The sequence below is a fragment of the Callospermophilus lateralis genome, chromosome 8, assembly GCF_048772815.1.
Source record: "Callospermophilus lateralis isolate mCalLat2 chromosome 8, mCalLat2.hap1, whole genome shotgun sequence".
NCBI lineage: Eukaryota > Metazoa > Chordata > Mammalia > Rodentia > Sciuridae > Callospermophilus > Callospermophilus lateralis.
This window is the reverse complement of record NC_135312.1, coordinates 88,594,150-88,615,974: the sequence shown is the minus strand read 5'-3', so window position 1 is coordinate 88,615,974 and position 21,825 is coordinate 88,594,150. Positions and strand designations below refer to the sequence as shown.

The 21,825-nt window shown below is 36.1% G+C and overlaps 1 protein-coding gene across 1 annotated transcript in view; it reads left to right on the top strand.

Moving 5' to 3' along the window:
* Tet2 (tet methylcytosine dioxygenase 2) overlaps positions 1–21,825 on the top strand; it is a 124,501-nt gene that overhangs the window by 30,233 nt on the left and 72,443 nt on the right. The window contains exon 2 of the mRNA XM_076864461.2: positions 10,607–10,752. The gene's annotated coding sequence lies outside the window, so the exon portion shown is untranslated. The remainder of the gene's footprint in view (positions 1–10,606; positions 10,753–21,825) is intronic.

The window sequence follows — 21,825 nt, the reverse complement described above, 5'->3', positions numbered from 1 at the left end:
AGGTCTGCCTTAGAAATGACACTTTCACATCTCGGAGTGTAAGGTGTTAGATGCTCCAGTCTTCAATTAGTTCCTATCCAAAGTCAATGATGGAGATTCTCAGTGTGGATTGTCAAGGCCTGTGATCCTCAGTCCATTCAACACTGGCCTTATCCAGACCAGCTTCTCTGAAGGCAAAGTCAGTGACTTTTTTTTTCTAAACTTTACTTTGCTCAATAAGACTTAAAAATGGTGATTTTATTATTTTATGATCTAAAAATACTTTTCCACATTCCATTATTTCAGTCATTAGTACAGGAGAAAAATATAAATTGTCATACCTCTTCTCTGCTCTCTTATACTTGTGTAAAATATATGTAGACTTGTTCTGTAATTATTAAGCTCTTCTGTTTTAAGAGACACAGATTCTTACCTGGGCGCAGTGGCGCATACCCATAATTTCAGCAGCTAGGGAAGCTGAGACTGTAGCATCTTGAGTTAAAAGCCAGCCTCACCAGTGGCGAAGTGCTAAACAACTCAGTGAGACCCTGTCTCTAAATAAAACACAAAATAGAGTTGGGGATATGGCTCAGTGGTTGAGTGCCCTGAGTTCAATCCTCAGACCAAAAAAAAAAAAAAAAAAAAGTTTAATTATTTACTTCAGAACTTATTTTGTGTATTCTAGAATCTCTTGACACTTTAATTCTTTCAAAAATATAAATATCTCTACTGTTTCCTTCTATCCATCATCACAAATAGTATTTCACATTCTAATCAATGTTGCCTTCTTTATAACTCGGTTTCTCACATTTATTCCTCCAGGTTGAACTTGCTTTCCCTAACCTCCTTTCTAGCTTAGTCTCCTTTCCTTGTTTCCTATATCAAAGCAAGCTTAAAATAAAGCCCCCAGTTCCAGAAGTCATCATCATTATGCTCATCTGTATTTCTCCTTAGAACATTTTAAAGTCCTTACTAAGGTTTCCAGTTTTCAGTTCCTTTTTCTAAGCTATGATCTCTGTACTCTTTGGCCATGTTTTTGTTGTTTTTTTGAGGTTGTGCATGCATGTGTGTACGTATCTGTAGGGCAATGAGTTGTGAACCCTCAAATCAGTCACAGTTAATAGACCCTAAGAAGGTTTCCTTCTCCTGGGAATTTCTTGATGCTTTTTTCTTTGCCATGTGATGAAGAACACGTGTCAAAGCTCCATCACACAGAGAGTGTGTTTCTATTTACTTCCACTCCTTCATTTTAGAAGAGCTGGTGGTAGACAACCAATTCTTATTTTGGTTTCTACAACAAGAGGTTGCTAGGTGACTTTAATCCCTTTCAACAAAGGACAATCAACAACAACAAATTCCTGCTCTCTTAAGATTTAGATATACCACTTAAAAGATCTATCAAATAAAATAATAATTTAATACATTTTTTAAAAAGCCTGCCTCTTTGTAGACCATTCTACATCTGTAACAGTTCATCTTTTTTTTTTTTTAATTTATGGTGTTCTGTCTTGAAAATTCATAAGAAATTAGTTTGTAAGTAGCAATAGTTGTACTACTTTTCCAGGAAATTTTAAGACACAAAAGTCCAGTTCAATATGATAATAATTACTTTTATGAAAAATATTTTGTAAATTTGTTATAAAAGTATTTATTTTGACTTCTCAATCATTTATATGATTTTCAAACCCTAAGTGTAATTCAACTTATAATTTTTATATTATGTGTCTTCTTAGAAATATATTTAAATTCTATTATCTTGGCCATTACTTGAAAGTTTAACTTTATACTCTCATTTTTTATAAAAGTTTAATACTGTAAATAAACTTTTCTTTAATTTTGAAGGTATTAAAACTATTTTTTCTTTAAATTTTCCTCCATCAGTCTTCTTTCCTCATGTTGCTCTCTAGCTACTACCAAAGTCAACAGTTACATTTTTTTCCCAACAAGTGGTAGATTTCACATGCAACAGTTGCTTAATGCCTTTTTAAATCTCTGATTTAAGAATCCTGCAAAATACCAGAGCTGATATGTAGCAGATACACAAGAGAGTGACTATGCTGAGAGTCCTTGAAGTATTTCCAAGGTAGCTGGTAATTCAGCTGCCCTAAGCCACTATGCTCCCTTCCCATGCTCCCTCAACCTCACCACGTCCCGCAACTAGAATTACCTATGGCCTGTAGCTGCTTCTAGAGCCCTCTTCTAGCATTAGGACCCAGGCTTTGACATGCCAGCCATTAACTATTTTGGTTACCACTCATGTTTAGCAAAAGAGACACCATTTATTTGTCTTAACTTGATGTTTACTTAACTGCTTTGAAGAATATCTTCTAATAGAAGTATTTTATGAGTTTTCTTACATATTCTGAGTTCATTTTTTCTTTCCCTTTCACTGGAAATGCAACTTGATGAAATTTGCTCATTTAAATTTTTAGAATGAAAACTTTGAAGCTGTGTGTGGTTGGTATATGCCTGTAATCCCAGCAGCTAAGGAGGCTGAGGAAATAAGAAGTTTGAGGCCATGTTGCAAGTTTGAGGCCAGCCTCAGCAATTTAGGGAGGTCCTAAGCAACTTAGTGAGACCCTGTGCCAAAATAAAAAATAAAAAGGGCTGAAAGTGTTGCTCATTTGTTAGGTATTCCAGGCTTAATCACTGATACCAAAGAAAGAAAGAGAGAAAACTTTGTCAATATTGTTTCTGAAGTAATGCTATTGGAAAAAAGTAACATATGTCAGCAGTTTTATAGTATAAAAATTTTTATTTTATATATACTTTGCCATCTCATCAAGTATTAAGTTTTCAGATTGATCCTTTAATGTTTATATTGATGATATTAATGTAACGGCTTCGAATCTTATAGGTCATATGACTTACAGCATCCTTAGTAGAAGATATTCTTTGGGTTGTGAATAATTTATAACATAATGATTTAAAAATTTATTCTTGAGTTGGGGATGTAGCTCTGTGTTAGAGTGCTTACCTAGTATGCATGAGGTCCTAGGTTCAATCCTCACTACCACAAAATATAAGTAAGTGAATAAATTAATAAGTAATTTATTCTTTTACTTCCTATCTGTCTTGAAGAAATTGGAAAGTAGGATTAATATAAGCCTAATAACTTTCTCAAAAAATAGAAAAAAAAAATGAGCCTTTTTTTAATATCTAGGTTAATGGTGTAGATTTGAAGCAGTTCATAAAAGGCACTTAGGGTCTACTTATTGATTCTTAATATATGGCTATTATGAATGCATGCAGTTAGTAATTCAGTCTAATTAAACTTTGGCAGCAGACTCATTACTCTGAAGAATTCAATATATTACTTTACAATATGAAAGTATCAAATATAAAGGAATATATGTGTTGTGAAATTTCTTTGGGCTCAAGAATGAACATTGTGACTGTCAGTTACAGTTACATGTTACAGTTTAGTGAGTATTCTTTGTAAAGTTTTAATGTGTAAGTGTGTATAAATGGGCATGATTCTATCAATAGGATGTTGCTTGTGTTTTTGTTCCTTATCAATTTGTGCAGTGATCTTTTTCTTAAATATGTATTCCATCTGTATCAAATTGGACAGTAGAGTTAGAACAAAGAAAATAGAACTCAACCCTCTATAGACTTCTCTAGTCCTCAGTTTCCTTAAATGATCAGCCCAAGGTCATAAGGTTAAGAATGATTAGAGTGAAACTTAGGACTTGAGATTAATTATTTTTGGTATTTCTTCTACAGTCTATATTCTTGGTTTGCTTATGAGTTTATGGGAACAGGGGAGAGAGGGGTCCTAAGAGTCAACTCACAACCTAGTTCCCAGTAGAATTTGTGTCCTGTGGTCAGTGATATAAAGACAAACACCAATACCTAAAAAGAAAAAAAAAAGGTCTTTAAATGAAGAAAAATGAACAGTTGAAATATTTAAATTCATTGAAGCCCTCTTTTTACGCCTTTACATCCCTTTAAAACTTTATTCTACTTTTACCACATAGAATTTCTATTAGGAGACAATTCTGTTGTAGGAATTACATATTCTATTTTAGTGAAGTAAATCATATTATTCACTGACTTTTCAGAATTAAGATTTTGGTGCCAGGTGCCCCGCCTGTAATCGTATCCTTGGGTAGCTGAGGCAGGAGGATCTAAAGTTTGAATCCAAGTTTGGGCAACTTAGCAAGACTTTAATCTCAAGACTTTAATTAATTAATTAATTAATTTTTAAAGGGTTTGGAAATGTAGCTTGGTGGCTGAGCACTTGCCTTGCATGTGTGAGGCCATGGGTTCAAATCCCATTACTGGGGGAAAAAACAAGAGATTTGGGGCATACCTTATGTTGTTCCAGTCTCTGACCAAAGAGTTAAAGTATTAACAAGTGTTGGAGTATCAGAAATTGTGTCTCAGGTGCAGGAATTTATATAGACTTTTTATGTTTGATTTTTGTATACAGTGTCGCAGTGTCTTCCTTTAATATGGGCTTTCCGTCTTGGATTTTAAAAATACCTATTTTTTTACCTCTTTCCTCATAATTTTTGTTTGTTTCTGGAAATTGTATGCCTTAATTTATAATTCTCACACAGTGCCAACTAAATTTATTCATGTCCCTTTTACATTCCTGAAAAATCTATGTGCATTGTAAATACTGTCTAAATAGTTTATAACTACTGATAATTATTTTAAATTTGTTTCCTGATTTTAGTTCTGTAAAGACTGCCAACTAGAAATAAGCTTGCTAGGTTTGATTTCTGGAATTTGTTCTGCAGCTGCTTCCTGAATTCTTGTTTGAGAGTTACCACTTTTTGTATGTTAGAACCGAGAGTATAAATGGTCTTTCTTTAACTTTCTTCTTAGAGCTCTAACTGCTAAGTAGTAATTTTATTTTATGTTGTGATTTTCAAAGTATTAATAGGAGCCAAGTTGCTGACATGCTGAAATAGTTTGTCCCTTGGGCACTGGACAGTTGGGATAATTTACTTGGAGAAAGAGAGAAAGTAAGGGGAGAAACATCTTGTGGATATAACCCACTGAGGTCAGCAACCTGCTGCTCAGTGCAGTCTGGTCTGACCCCCTTTAGACCTAGAGGAGAACTGCCTTGGGCAGAGAAGCAGCCGAGGCAGCATTTCAACAGGAAGGAAACATCTTTTGCTGAGAAGCTTCGAAGACACTTGCAAGGCGGGCATGCTAATAGCACAGAAGGAAAAGGAAGGACTAGATCCAGCATGATAAACATGGCTTCCTGTTGGTAACAGATGTACTTGATGACATCTGATCAATGATGGATCCATTTATTAAAAAGGAATGCATTTAGTGTCCCCCCCCCAAATTTTTTTTTCTACAAGATGTGCATAGCTTATATGGATGTGTACGTGTTTGTAGTTTGAGTGACTTGTTTTTGAGATTTTGTTGTTGTTTTGAAACAAAAGTCTGCTTCTAGGGTTTGAAATATAGAATAACTTATCTTTCGCCAAAGTGTAATGTTTTCTTCCTTGTGTCTCCTGTAAACTTATGGAAGCACGGGGGGTAGGGGGCAGGCTCTGGAGGCCCTGGTACCTGTGAAGCGTGTGCTGATGCACACAACTCATAGTACGCTAAAGACCAAGTGACTCAGAATGCTTTCTGTAAGTCTTAACTATTTTTTTTTAAATCTACATTCTAGAAAATATTGCAGACGTAGATATTTCCTTCGAAAATATAGTGAATACTTAATACAGATGAAATCAGAATAGGTTTCTGACTCAGAAAAAAAAACACACGAGCTGTATTATCCTCAGAAAGATGACAACTTTTATAAAGTTTATTTCACTCAATTAAAACTATAGATGTGTGAGGGGGTGAGAACATTTAAAGGTGCCCACAGGCTGTCGCTGTTGGAGTCCTCCCCTGAGTCCTCAGGCCTCTTACCTTAACACTCTTCAGCATTTACTCTCATGTTTGTTCTGTTGGACTAAGTGATGAGTTAGTTGTTTCTTTGTTTTAACTTGCAGTATGTTCGGGCAGAGGGGAAACCTACTGTAGAAGCTGGCTGACGATGTTTTGCATTTTCTCCTACAATGCTCACCTCAGGATCCTAAATAGTACCATTAAGCTTCTCTGTCAAAACAAGCGCCCAAACATCTGAGTCATCACTGTGGCTTTTTTTTCCCCCCTTGGAATGGTGTCATTTTGGAATCTTTCCAGAGCTGAGCAAAACCAGGATCATCAGTCATTGAGAAAGTGTGTTCTCATAGAGACTCTTCTATGTGTTCGGAATGGCTTCTTTTTTACTAAAAGGGCCGTTTTGGGCCCAGAAAACTGAAACTTCATCTTCTCCTGGATAGTTTGCCAGCATGAATTCCAGCCAACCAGATAACAGTGTATCGTATGGTGGCTTTCTAGGACTCCTCATCTCGTAGCAGCCCTTGGAGGGCAAGTTCACTGAGCCTGCTTGGCGCACTCAAGAGAGCCAAAGGTGCTACCATCCGGCAGAATAGATAAACATGTGTTACCAGCGGAAGAGACTGATAGCTGAAGTTCTGATACTATTTAAGTATTCTTTTACTATTTAAACAAAACAAACAAACAAAGCCAGGAAGGCAAAAGTTTCTTTGCCAGTTTTTGGTTCATAAATTACTCAACTCAGTCACAGGCATCTTCAGTACATACATATAGGCAGTGACCTCTTGCAGTTTTACCACTGTGTCCTTGAACCTTTCTTTAAAAAAAAAAAAAAAAAGTGATGTTTGGGTGCAGTGATGTATTCCTGTAATCCCAGTGATCCAAGAGTCTAAGGCAGGAGGATTCCAAGTTCAAGGTCAGCCATACCAGTGTAGCGAGGCCCTAAGCAACTTAGTGAGACCCTGTCTCAAAATAAAAAATAAAAAGGGCTGGGGGCTTAGATGGGTGGTAAAGTGGCCCTGGGTTCAATTCCGAATACAAAAAAAAAAAGAAAGAAAGAAAGAAAGAAAGAAATATTTGTCTCCAAACCAGACTTCCTGAACTTCACCTGCCTAATGATTATTTATTTGGCATACACAGATTTCCTCTAAAGTACTGTATCAAGGACTTACCTTTTCATTTCAAATTACTGTCTGGAATTATCCATTTCTCTGACTCTTCTCACTTTACACATGAACTCCTGCAGTAAGCCAATATCTTGACCTAAGTCTTCTACGTTCTTACTACTAGAATGGGTACCACTAAAAAGTCATCCAGTGACAAGTGTTGGCCAGGATGTGAAAAAATTGGTACATTGCTGTGAGAATGTTCAGTGATGCAGCTAATGTGCAGCTTAGCAATTCCTCAAAAGTCTAACCCAGAATCACCATATGACCCAGCACTTCCTCTCCTAAGAATTTCACTCCCCAGAGAATTGAAAACATGCCCACGCAGAGTCATAAAATGTACCCATGTTCATTGCAACATTATTCACAGTAGCCAAAAGGTAGCAGGAACCCAAGTGTCCATTCGTGGACGGATGGATAAACAGCATGTGGTACACATACCCACAATGGCCTGCCTGTTAGTCCTTCTTAAAAAGGAAGGACATTTTGATACATGCACAACATGGATGAATTGTAAAGACTTTGTGCCGCGTGAAATAACCTGGACACAAAAGGACAAATTTTATGGTTCCTTTTATATGATGCACCTAGGACAGTCACATTCATAGAAACAGAAAGCAGTATGGAGAAAAATGTGGAATGCAACCACCATTTGATCCAGGTATCCTACTCCTTGGTTTATCCCCAAAGGACTTAAAATTGGCATACTACAGTAATACAGCCATGTCAATGTTTATAGCAGTTCAAGTCACAATAACTAAACTATGGAGCCAACCTAGGTGTCCTTCAGTAGATAAAGAAAATGGGATATATATACACAATGGAATATTACTCAGCTTTAAAGAAGAATGAAATTATGGCATTTGCCAGTAAATGGATGGAGTTGGAGAATATCATGCTAAGTGAAATAAGCCAATTCCAGAAAACCAAAGGCTGAATATTTTCTCTAATGTGGATGCTAATTCACAATAAGGCATTACCTTAGATTAGATAAAGGGAAGTGAAGGAAGGTGAGGGGAGGGGATGTTGAAATAGGAAGGATAGGAGAACAAAAAAGACATTATTACATTATGCATATATGTGACTCTATGACCAATATGATTCTACAACATGTACACTCAGAAAAATGAGAAATTATATCCCATCTATGTATGATATATCAAAGTGCATAAATGTATTCCACTGTCATGTATAAATAATTAAAACAAATTAAAAAAATTAATAAAAAGAAGGTAGAGTGGTTGCTAGAGCTAGGAGAGGGGAGAATGGTGAGTTTTCGCTTAGTAGGTACAGAGTTTCTGTTTGGGAAGATGAAAAAGTTCTCAGTGGATGTTAATGAGGGTTGCTCAAGTTGTCCTCAATGACACAAAAATCTATGCTTACATGTGGCTAGAATGGCAAGTATTATGTTACATATATTTATCACAATAAAAGAAATGCTTTGGAAATGAATGTTTATATATGTTAATAAATGTATTAAATGAATGTTAATATTTGTAATATTAAAAAACAAAAATAACTCCAATGTTCCTCATTAGTAGACAAAGAAAATCTGGTATATCTATGGGTGGAATATTACTCAGCCATGAAAAGAAACAGTACAAAATGCTTGAACCTTCAGAAACATATTAAGGGAAAGAAACCAGACTCAAAGGTCAAATTTTACATAATTTCATTTGTGTAAAATGTACAGAATAGGCCAATCCTACAGACAAAGTAGATTTAGTGGTCACCAAGAGCCATGGGAGGGTTGAATGAGAACTGACTCCTAGAGGGTATTGGATGTGTTTGGGGGGTGATGAAAACAATCTACAATTCCGTAGTCATGATAGGCAATAGTGGCCCAACTTTGAAAATACTAAAATCCACTAACATTGTATGCTTTGAATGGTTGGACTCTATGGTATGTGAATTATATCTCAGAAAAACTAAATCTTGACTTTTATGATGCCATACTTCTGAAGAAATAGTATATCCCAGACTGAGCTTATTATTTCTTAACTCTGTGACTTTGAGAACAAGTTGAGCCCTCCTCTCCTATGCTATAAAATGGAAATAATAATAATAACTACCTTGCCAGGTTTTTTGAGAATGTTAAATGAAATAACTTGTAGTACATTTAGCATAGTAGCTGGCATTCTCTAAGAACCCAGTAATTTATGGAAAACCTCCAGAACCTGAACTTGGACATCTTCTAATACTATTCTGGATACCATTTCAGGATATTTGAATACTATTTACAGATATTCAGGAAAATGGCTCAACTCCATTAGTCATTTTACTAAAACTGTTTGGATTTTATTTTGCATCTGTATCCCCAAATATTTCTAATGCACCTTTAGAGAAATTCTTCAAAGTGAGCTTTTTCATCTCCCTCCATTTATCCCTGCAAATGTATTTTTGCCTGAAAACTGTTCTTTCTTCCCATTCCTCTCTCTCTCTCTCCTCTGACTTTCACCCTGCTCTTAGACTTAGTGGACTTCTCCCATGTTTTAAACTTTCTCCCTTATTCCAATGCATAGTCATCTCTGCTTTTTATAGCACCCGAGGTTTTTACTATATCTTTGACCAATGAAATCTTACTTAGGTTATGTTTTTTTTAATTTAGCCATAATTTTATTTTGCCTGACATCATGCATTATAATTGTAAATACAGCTGCTGAACTATACAGAATCAGGGTGTGTGCTTTAAGAACATTTGAGTTATTTCTTATATTGGACAATTAGCACTACTGTGCCTATCAATACTCTTAACAAATAACTATATCACTCAGATTCTTTCCTGGCATTTCAATGACACATTATTTTATTTTGACTGGTTGCTTTGATGATTATAATTTCCATCTTAACATTTTAATTTAATTAGAGTCAGTATCATATGAGTTTACTTAATAAAAAAATATAAAAGCTTACCACAGATTGTTTACTTAGGTTATGTTTTTAAAGTCTCTATATTCTTAAGTGATCTCTGTGTCTGGTGTCTCCCACTAAATTTGAGCACAGGACCCACACGTTCTTACACTATACCTATTCCAGAGCATGTAGTGCATTGCCTTAACATGTTATAAACTGGATACGTATTTACCATTTATGAGTTAAATTCATCCTACATAAAGATCCTCTAGATGCAAGGGTGGAAACTAATGATTCTCAATCCTGGTTTCACCATAGAATTACCTGTGAGTAGCTTACATCTTACCCAGTAGATCAGAATCTCTGAGCCTAAGGGCTCAGCTTCACACCCAAATGATACTCTTTGTAGCTCAGGCTAAGAAACATTGGACTCAACAGATCATAACTTAACCACTGGTTCCCAAGCCTAATGGATTATTGCAGTCAAGATGTGGAGACCACATGTGCTTTGGGCACTGCACAATGCTCTCTACACATGTTAGGGAATACTATTCTTGGTGCTTTTGAGGGCATTATTGCTTGAGAAAGATCCTCTAACCCGAAATATTGTAACAGCCAACCATGTGATGGAAACATTCACATATAGGATTCTAAAACCCCCAACACTCATGTAGTATTTTTAATAACAGATGTATATGACTTAATTCATTTTGCAGACTTAAAAACTTTCAAACTCTTGTCTTTTCTAGGCTGGCAAACATTCAGCAGCAGACCCTCTCAAGATTATCTACTTGCCCTTGCTCCTGTTGAGTTGCCACATGTGGAAGCAGGAGATGGGCTCAGCGGCAGCCAACAGGACATGATCCAGGAGGAGCAGTGAGGGATCGAACTGCTGGTATGACAATGGGGACAGTTGGTGCTTGTTTTGAAAATATAATTTTTTGTTTGTTTGTTACTTCTTACCAGGATTAAACCCAGAGGCGCTTTACCACTGAGCCACATTCCCAGGCCTTATTTATTTAATGAAGATGGGTCTTACTAAATTGTTCAGGCTAGCCTCGAACTTGTGATCTCCTGTCTCAGCCTCCCACATGGCTGGGATTACAGGCGTGTGCCACCATGTCTAGCTCCAACCATCTGTTCTAAGTTACCCTCTCAAATACCTTCATTATCTGTGCTTAGGACACATGGGATAGATTTTAAGATTAAGGAGTTGGCTAACCTTGTGTGCTGACCTCTATATATGTCTGTATTTTTCTGCATTAAAGGAAGCTTTTTTTTTCCATCAGATTCATGATAACTCAGAATTTTTTAAAAAGAAGTAATCACTCAAATGTAACTGTAAGCATGGAGAATTGTTTTATCTGTAATCACTTGTTACATTATTTCTCTCCTTTTTTAATCTACATGTGGCCACGTTGTCTCAAACTTCTTAAGGACCAAATAAGTGGCATTTGTATTTATTTGCTGGTCTGACCAGCAAGCACATACTGAGTCTAAGCAGCCAGTTCTCATGACAACATGGCAGAGAACTAAAGTGTGGAATGATAGATTTCAGGAGAGTCTTTGTGATTCTTCCCGAGAATTTCTGGAAATACATGACAGTGAGAGAGGAAAATACTAGACACTTTTTTTTTTCATCAGGGTCTTAAAATTGACCCAAAGAGCAGTTTGCTCTGAATGCCACTGAATTGCTGATGAGTATATCAAGCTATGTGTTCTTTATCAAATCCTTTTCATCTATGCACATGCATAGAAGTAAGGAACAAATGTGATATTTTCCAAAATATTTAAGATGAAAACTAGCTTGAAACCTACTCTATCTTTGCCTGTAGAGAAGCCAGTTAAAATGGGTTAGGGTTAGGGTTAGGGTTAGGGTTAGGAAGAAATTAGAGGTTAGATAGAGAAAAGAAAGTATTAGGCATTTTTTTTTCCCTTTTGTAATTCTTTCAGCTGTTAATTCAGCTTCAGTTTCACTGAATCTTGTTTATGCATTGAGCATAACAAATCTTCTAAAAAGCTATGTGGCTATAATCTCTGCCTTCATCCCAGCCGCCTGAGGATATAAGTATCCACTCTGACACTTGATACTTCTTAGAGACTGACCTGGTGTTGAGAAATCCTTTCCAGTTTGTCCTCATTTCAACTCCCATGATTCCTGGATGTTGCCATTTTCACAGGGCAAGGGCATCTGCCTAGATTACCTCTCTACTCTGGGAATTTGAAGTCGTTGTGAGGGAAAGAGAACTCAGCACAGTAGTGACTCTCAGAATGAAAATTTTCCCCTTGCATGTTAATATTTTTAGAGTAATAATTGTCACTGAAAATAGACTTCCTCTTTCCCCTCTCATGCTGGAAAATTTTAGGTAATCATGAATAAAGCATTCTTTACCTTCCCCCGCTCCTTAATGATTGCTTTTCTTCATACTGTGGGTAAGGACTGTGGCTACTCATTCTGTTCTTGTCCTTTACATGAGAACTGAGATGGAATTTTTATCTCTTTAGTGAAATCACAGCATTAGTCAGAAGATTTTTTTTTTCTACTTGGAGGTAAAGGGTGGGTAAGGAAGGAAGTGTATAAGTTCATGGAAAATGTAAGATAAATTGCTAATAAGAAATTAAAATAATTCACTGCTTGGGAAAAAGATTTTATAAGTAGCTTTCTGAAGAGTTCTTCTCCCACCTCCCCCAACATCTTATTTTACTTCTAGTTTATATAGTCAGATTAGCTTAGCTAAGGACTTTTTTCAGTGGTAAATAGGACTGAGACATTTATTTTTAGTACATTTATTAGGGGTGTGTTCTTGGGAAAATTATTTAACTTCTTTTAAGACTTGCTTTATTTGGCAGTGAGGAAAGTAAGTAATAATAAGTAATAATGAAAGGATTGCTATGTGGATAATATGTATAAGGCCTGGCCCATCTGAAGTCCTTTATTTTATAATAGTACTTGTTTTACTACTTATTAGTATTCTTAATGTTTCTTTCACTTTTAATTTAATTTTATTTTTTATCATTTTTAATTTATTTTTTGTATTGCTGGGATCAAACCCAGAGTCTCATGCATTGTAGGCAAATTCTCTACCATGTAGCTACACCCTCAGCCCTCTTTCAGTTTTAAAAATATAAGTTCATTTGAAACTATTTCTTTCTCTCTCTCTCTCTCTCTCTCTCTTTTATATATATATATATATATATATAATTTTTTTTTTAGTTTTAGGTAGACACAATATCTTTATGGTGCTGAGAATCGAACCCAGTGCCTCATGCATGCTAGGTGAGCGCGCTACCACTTGAGCCACATCCCCAGCCCTTGAAAGTATTTCTTTACCTATCAAATACTAGGAACTAGGAATGTATCAATGAGCAAAATAGACAAAAATCTGTTCTTGTTGAATTTAGAATCTGGAGTAGGAGACAAACAAAATCAAGATAAATAAGTAATATGCACTTTATGCTAAATACCAAGAAGTACTAAACAAATATAAATGAGAAAGCAGGGTATTATGGTACATGCCTGAAGTCCCGGATAAGCAGGAAGCTGAGGCAGGAGAATCAAGAATTCGGGTCCAAGAGTTCAGAGTCAGCTTGGAAAACATGTCCAGACCCCATCTTTTTTTTGTTGTTGTTGTTGTTGTTTGTTTAAAAAAAAAAAAAAAAAGAAGGAAGGAAGAGGAGAAAAAAAAGAAATTGCATAGCATTGAAGTAGTAATTGGGAATACAGTAGTTGAGAATGTTCAAGGGAAGATTATACAGTTCCATCATATACCAACAATAAGTATTTACTCAAATACCCAAGGAAAACTTAGAATAAATGAGAACTTTAGAAGTTCAAGAAAGGACACAGTTCATTTGAACTATACCAGTTAAAGGAGGATTCACAAGGGGAGGAGGCCTGCTAGCACCTGGATCTTAAAGGATAAGAAGAATTTGGGTAGATAATAAGAAATAACATCCAAGTGAAGAGAAGTGAAGGGGGAAAGAGTATGAGATAGAGTAAAATAAGGATGTTCTTAGCTTCGAGGGCAGGGGTGGGGAGGCTACCTTGTAGAGAGTCTATGTTGGCAAATAGAAGAACGGTGGAAGAACAGGGTAAGGCCAAAGTTTGTAAAATCCTAAGACCAGACTAAAGGTGCTGTCCTGTGAATATTGCAAACAAATAAAGCAGATAGGTAGAGGATTCACATCTTTAGTAATATTATTTCTGACAAATTTGGAAGAGTAGGGAGAGGGGTGCTATTCTGCATTGATTCAAGAGTGAGACTAAGAATATGGATTATGAGAAGAGAGGCAAGAATGAAATGGGAATGTAGATCTGATATCTACTTTAAGGAAAAATCATGTAGACTTAATTGCTGATTGCACAAAGGAGATGAAAAAGAATCAAAGATTTCTCTCAGTTTTAAAATGACCAGTTTTGCCATTAAAGGAAAGAGAAATTTGGGGTATATTGGGAGTTTGAATTCAAAGTAAATGAGGTAAGACAACCCAATGTAGACATCCTTAAGACTACTAAAGAAAAGGTTCATGTAATTCTTGACATATAAACTGAATTAAGTTTCTAGGAACCACTTTTCCTATTTATTTAAAACCCAGGCAAATACTAACATGGTGAAAAAAATCTGTCTACATCAAAATATATATATATATATATATATATATATATATATATATATATATCCAAATCCTATATATTTTGTTTATTTATTTTTTAGTTGTCAATAGACCTTTATTTTATCTATTTATATGTAGTGCTAAGAATCAAAACCAGGGCCTCACATGTACTAGGCAAGTGCTCTACTACTAAGCCACAATCCCAGTCCCCAATTCCTATATTTTTATTCCAAGTTGCGGTAATAATAAAATGTTATTGATTGGAATCTAGTAGATAACACCTTGTTCTACTGGATCATCTGTCAAGGCTACCTAGAGATTTTACATGAATTCTCTAAGTTCATGTTGTCAGCTATTACAGAACTTGGTCTCTCCCTAGGTCTTCACAACACTGAGAATTTTGCCCCTCTTTTCCATGCGGTCTTTAAGAAATGTTAAGAGATTTTTTCCAGCTTGCTTGTGGAGAAAAGTATTAGCAGTTTGGTTCATTAGCACTGTCTTCAGCCATATTTCCAATAAGTGTGGACATTCAAAACTGTTTCTCATGAAGAAAATCTAACTTGTTTAGAGACTTCACTTTTGACTTAATCACTTTTCTTCCACCCACATTCATTATTGAAGTTGCCAGAATTAAAATACATCAAAATAAATTCAGTCATTTGAGAAGTAGTAGTTATTTCTAACGTTGGACTCTTTCTGTTAATCTTTGGGGGAGGGAGGCTTTTCTTGGCCCTGGGGCTATAGCTCAGGGGCAGAGCGTTTGCCTAGCCTGTGTGAGGCACTAGGTTCAATTTTCAGCCCCACATAAAAATAAATAAATAAGCTGGGCACCGTGGTGCACTCCTATAATTCCAGGGGCTTGGGAGGCTAAGAGACAGGAGGATCGCGAGTTCAAAGCTACCTTTAGCAATGGCAAGCCCTTAAGTAACTCAGGGAGATCCTGTTTTTAAATAAAATACAACAACCAGGGCTGCGGATATGGCTCAGTGGTTGAGTGCCCCTAAATTCAATCCCTGGTACCCGCCCCACAATAGATAGATATGATACAGTTATCCAGATAGATATGATACAGTTATCTATCTATCTATCTATAACTAATATATATATATATATATATATATATATATATATATATATATTTTTTTTTTTTTTTTTAAAGGCTTTTCTTATCATACTGGAAAGTCCTATTAAGCTATAGAAAATAGATCTAACTCTGTGCCTGAGGCAGGAGAATTGCAAGTTTGAGACTAGCCTGGTCAACTTAGTGAGACCCTGTGTCAAAATAAAAGATAAAAAGGTTTAGGGATGTAGTTCAGTCCCCAATTCTGGAAAACAAACAAACAAAAACCCAGCAAAACAAAACAAAACAAAAATAATATCGAACTCTATGCCTGATGGTCCTGATCTGCCTCCTGATCGTTCTTCAAATTTAAATCACCACCTAGACTTTAAGGTTAAAACTTCAGCGTTTCTTCCTTACAGATCATTCTTATGAAATGATGTTCATACTCATTGTTCTGTGAAGACTAATGAAATGAATTTTATTTAGTTAGTTAGTTAGTTTTGAGATGGGGTTTTGCTGGATTGCCCAGGCTGGCCTCAAACTTGTGAGCATGAGTGACCCTCCCACCTCATCCTCCCAAATAGCTGGGACTAAAAGTGCATATGACCATACATCAGACTGCCCCAGAATTTTAAAACAAAATTAGATCCTACAGATCACCTAATGTAGTGCACTTTTCAAACTGTTTTCCTACTACCTATATTTTATTATTGTTAATTTTTAATAAAATGTATTTAGCAAGGGAGCAGAGTTAATTTTAAATAATTTTTTTTTCTGTTGACAAGAGCGCTTTAGTTATTTCCTTATGCATTTCTTTACTCTTTCTATTACACGTACCACAGAATGGTACAAATTGTGGCTGAACTAGGTGAAAGGAAAAACCTCTGTTGCTTATGGTGCCTTGGATACATGTTGAGGGCCAGAATGGTCTCAGTAATCTGTTTACCTCAAGAAACTCGGAGAAGACCATTGATCTTCTCATGGAATTTACCTGAGAACTTTGGTAATTCCTAAATTCACAAAGAGCTCTGTAGCATTTTTTGCATTAAAAAGTATCCACAGACCATGTGTTCTTGGCGTTTAGAGCAAGTAAGTCATGCTGAACTAGGCTGTGCTCCAGAAAGTCATTTTCACCATTCTTGTATTTCAGTTTCCTTATCAAAAGGTGAAGTATCACTTGCTTCTATTAGTCTCACAGAATATTTTAAGCAGAAATGAAAGAGTCTTGGTGAAAACACTTTGCTTTCTCAAAGAAAGTTGAAATGAAAAAAAAAAGCCTCTGAAATGTTTACTCAAAATTGCAGATGTTAATCTAGAGAATATTGTTCTCAAAATATGAGGCTAGTGTGAGTTATCTTAGATTTTTAACATGGAGAAGATTGGAAGAATTGTAATGATTTTCCAGGAGGGCTTATGATCATGTGATTTACCTTGTGTTTGTGTCTAACACTTATAATTTTCAACCAAGGACATGTACAGTCCTGGAAATTTGCTGAGGATCTTAGAAGGACTTTTTAAAAATACCTTTGCCATGTCTCAAGATTTTGGATTTCCCCATATACTTGCATGTGGGCTCATGCCCAAACAACAGCAACAATAACAACAGCAAACAATACCGTCCTTAATCCTTTCTGCCAATTGCTCCCACTTCATTGAGAACATTGAACTTGCTGGGCAGTAACAACTACATTTTTCTTTCTATCCATACCCTCAAATCAGCTTAGATACACTTTTACCTATTTTTCAGTCTTCAAAATCACCTTAGTTCTATGAATTATTCCCTCATTGTTACCCCTGCTTCTCTTTTTTCTTTTTCGTTTTTTGATACCAGGGATTGAATCCTGGGACACTTCACCACTTAGCCAAATTCCACCCCTTTTAATCTTTATTTTGAGACAGGGTCTCACCGAGTTGCTTAGGCCTAATTTGCTGAGACTGGCCTCAAATTTGGGATCCTTCTGCCTCAGCCTGGGAATTGCAGGGATATAGGCATGTACCATTGAACCTGGTTGTGGTTTTTTTTTGTTGTTTGTTTTTTTCCTTCTTTAAGTGGTCAGTTTAAAATGTTCCAGTATACTCATTCTTAAATGCACATGTGTAGGACCTTCCCCAAAGTGAGTTTATCTGATCAGTACAGAGATGAATGAGATACAGGAGTTCTTACCCCCTCTTCAATGTCGCTGGATATCAGGAATCTAAAGAACTCGGTTCAGTTTTCCTACTACTTATATTTTATTATTGTTGTTTTTAATTTTTAATAAAATATATTTAGCAAGTGAGCAGAGTTTATTTTAAATATTTTTCAAAATGTTTTCCTATTGCCTATATTTTGAGACTAGCCTGGGCAACTTAGTGAGACCCTGTGTCAAAATAAAAAATAAAAAGGTGTAGGGATGTAGCTCAGTTGTAGAGTACCCTTGGGTTCTGTCCCCAATGCTGAAAAACGAACAAACAAAAAAACAGCAAAAAAAAAAAAAAAAAAAAAATCGAACTCTATGCCTGATGGTCCTGATCTGGCTCCTGATCGTTCATTGGTCTGCAGGGAAGAGATCAAATCCTGATTGGTATTCCTGACCTGGCTGTAACTCATGTCCAGCCTCTTCATCACTGTGCTGTCCTTTAGATCTCTCAATCTGTAGATCTTCAACATGACATTCTATTCACACATTTGCTGTGTCCTTGCTGTACCTCTCCTGATGAACTGCCCTTTTTCCTTAATGACCCAGCTCGGGAGCACTCATCAAGAGCACTTCATATTTGTGGCACAGTTGTTTCTCAGACTTCAAACTCCCTTTAATCATTTGTTTATGTTTGCTTGCTCTACAAACTGAAAATCCTAGGACAAAGGCTGTGTCTTAATATCATGCCCAGTGTCTGGTTACTTAGGTACTTAGTCATACCCTTTAAAGAAAGCATTCACTCTATGATCTTTTTTGTATCTCTTATTTCTCTTTGCCCCTTGCTGAACCCTTCTTAAAATAGATATAGCACCTGCCCATTGCTGGGAGGGGTTGTAGGGTTTGTAGAGTTAGGACTTCAAGTGTCAAAGCATGATAATCTCATATGCACAGTTACATTATTTCAGAGGTTGAATCTGAGTTTACTTAATTGTAAGTAACACTTGTGGAATATTTGATACTTCAAATTTTTCCCTAAAGTATCTTACCAAAATTAAATTTGTTACAGTTGAGTTTATGTGGTTTAGGCTGTTTTGGAAGAACTTAGGAATGTACTTAGTATTCAAATTTCACTGGTATTATAGTTGTTTTCACTATAGGAAGAGAAATTTGAGAACTTTATGGATAATATTTGATGTCTAAGGGGTGATCATTTTATTTTGTATTGTTTTTATGGTGCTGGGAATTAAACCCAAGCATACTAGGTGAATGGTCTACCACTGAACTATATCCCCAGTCCTTGGGGTGAAATTTTTTAATTAATAAATATACTCAAAACCTTTTAAAATTACTTAAATTTCTTTTGATGACAGATTGTTTTACCTAGAAGTTTTTGTTTTGCTCTACTTTATTTTCCTTCCTTCCTTCCTTCCTTCCTTCCTTCCTTCCTTCCTTCCTTCCTTCACTGGTGATCAAATCCAGGCCCTTGCACATGCCAGGGTAGCTCTCTCAACTTAGCTACCATAGTCCTCTATGTTTTCATTGTCAGAGAAGAGGAATGTAGCTCTTGTCACAGGTCATGTGTTTGGATTGCTGTCCCCTAGCTTTTTGGTATTATGAGGACATAGCAGCGGGGAGATGCAAGCTCTAGGGGAGCAACCGGTTCTGTTTCTAGGGAGCATTTAGGAAAAAGTGCTGAGTTCCAGGTTTTCCCAATTAACATTATAGTGTTTATTAAAACCTATAGCTAAGATGGCAATACACTTCCTGTATTGAAAGCAGAATTTAATGTTTGGGAACTTTACAAGTATTTCATAACAAAAAAAATTATAGTCTTTTGCCATAGATTTAATAAGCATGAAAGCAGATGTTCTCTAAGAGGTTTTCTCCCCGAGTTACAAGCATTTTTTTAAAAAATATCTTTATTTATTTATTTTTTTTATGTGGTGCTGAGAATCAAACCCAGTGCTTCACGCATGCTAGGCAAGTGCGCTAACACTTGAGCCACATCCCCAGCCCCAGTTTCAAGCATTTTTAAAGATAAGAGATAAGCCTGGCACTATGGCTCATGCCTGTAATTCCAGGGGCTCCAGAGGTTAAGGCCAGAGGATCACAAGTTCAAAGCCAGCCTGGCAACTGTGAGGCTGTGAGGTGCTAAACAACTCAATGAGATAAAATAGGGCTGGGGATGTGACTCAGTGGTCAAGTGCCCCTGAGTTCAATTCCTGGTACAAGAAAAAAAAAATAAGAGTAGTTTTGTTTGTTTAATTTATAATTTAGTTTTCTTTTTTTTTACCCCCAAAAGCTCTACCTTTTGAAAGCAAGTCACTTTTTAGATATGAAATTTTGAAATTATTATGTTTATTTTATTAGTAAGTTTTCCTAGAGGAGCAAGGTGGGAAAGCATATCTGAATGCCTAGCTCATAGTACTTAATAAACTTGGGGGTAGGGGTTGGTCCTGGGAACTTGACCACTGGGGGAACTTGACCACTGAGCCCCGTTCCAGGCCCTATTTTGTATTTTATTTAGAGACAGGGTGTCATTAAGTTGTTTAGCAACTGACTGTTGCTGAGGCTGGACTTTGAGGCAGGAGAATTGCAAGTTCAACCTTCCAAGCTGCTAGGATTATAGGCGTGTGCCACTACTCCCATGTAGGGAGGAAAATAATATAAAACCATTTTAAAATTTAGTTTAGTTTTGATTAATTACGTGGAAGGTATTTGTCTTCATGAACCAAGCTCATAAACCAGAATCATTACTGAACATCCACTTGAAGTCTTTATGGAGTCCAGTTAAAGCAGACAGATGGGAGAGAAGCAGTGGCCAGAAAATAAGGACAAGGGAGTATTTCTTAAGCTTATGAGAATGAATTTGTTGTAAAATTGCTGTTATTATCTGGGAGAAAAATACTCTAAAGTTTAAGAAAATGATCGTTGCCTTTCCATACCATGTAAGAACCTTCTTTACTGGCTTCCTAAAAAGAATGACTCTAGTATCTGAATGAATTCTCTAACAGTGACTGGGAACTCACTGATTTGGTACATTTTTAGAAAATTCTAATTATTTAGGACCATATTGAGCTCAAATCTGCTACCTAGGTCTTCAGCTCTTTATTAAAGAATATTGGGTCAATTTTTAACTTCATAGTCCCTAAAATAATAAAGTTTGGTATTTGTTATCATAGATGTGGTCAGATCCACATAGACTTCCCTCTGGCTCTTTGGACACTGCACGTCCGTTCATTTAGTCCATTTATTTACTATATAATACACACACACACACACACACACACACACACACACTCACACTCACACACATATATATATTATATTTAAATTTGGCAGCATATATGTGCATTTAGCATGTATATATATATACATATATATATATGTATATATATATAATTTTAACATTAAGACACACTTTAATCGAAATGAAGTTACAGTCCACAAAGACTTTTGTCATTTATTCACACAAGAAGCTGATAAACCAAATCTCTTCTATTCTTTACTGTGTGACTGTAATTTACTAAACCCATGTTGGAGATTTTGATTATATGTGTGTATGTTAGGCAGGGGCAGGGATCAAATCCAGAGCCACCCAGAGTCTTGTACTCGTTAGACCAGTGCTGTACCACTGAGCTATATCCCCAGCCCCACCTTTTTTTTTTTCTTTACCACAATCTTACTCAAAACTTAAAATATCATTCACCACGTCCTTCACCTCTTTTATTTTTAACTTTCCCTCCATTTTACTTTGTGGGGTAAAAAGATTTACTTTCATGATATAGTGCCATACTTTTAAAATTTTATTTTTGTGTTATAAGGGATTGAACCCAGCGGTGCTCTGCCACAGAACTACATCCCTAGCTCTTTCTATTTTTGTTTCAGAGGCATAGTCTTACTAAGTTGCTGAGGCCGGTCTTGAACTTGGGATCCTCCTGCCTCAGCATTCCAGGTCTTTGGGATTACAGGTGTGCATCACCAGCTTTATATTTACATTTGGCAGCATGAATAGACAGCTTCCACAGACTGGAGGTTTTGAATCAAGATAGGCAATTTAAAAAGTTTAAAACATACTATACCTTTCTTCCCCTTCTTCCAAAATAAGGTACAAATATTTAAATACCTGGTCTTCCTGGTATGATTTTAATACATTTGTTCTGTGAGTTGG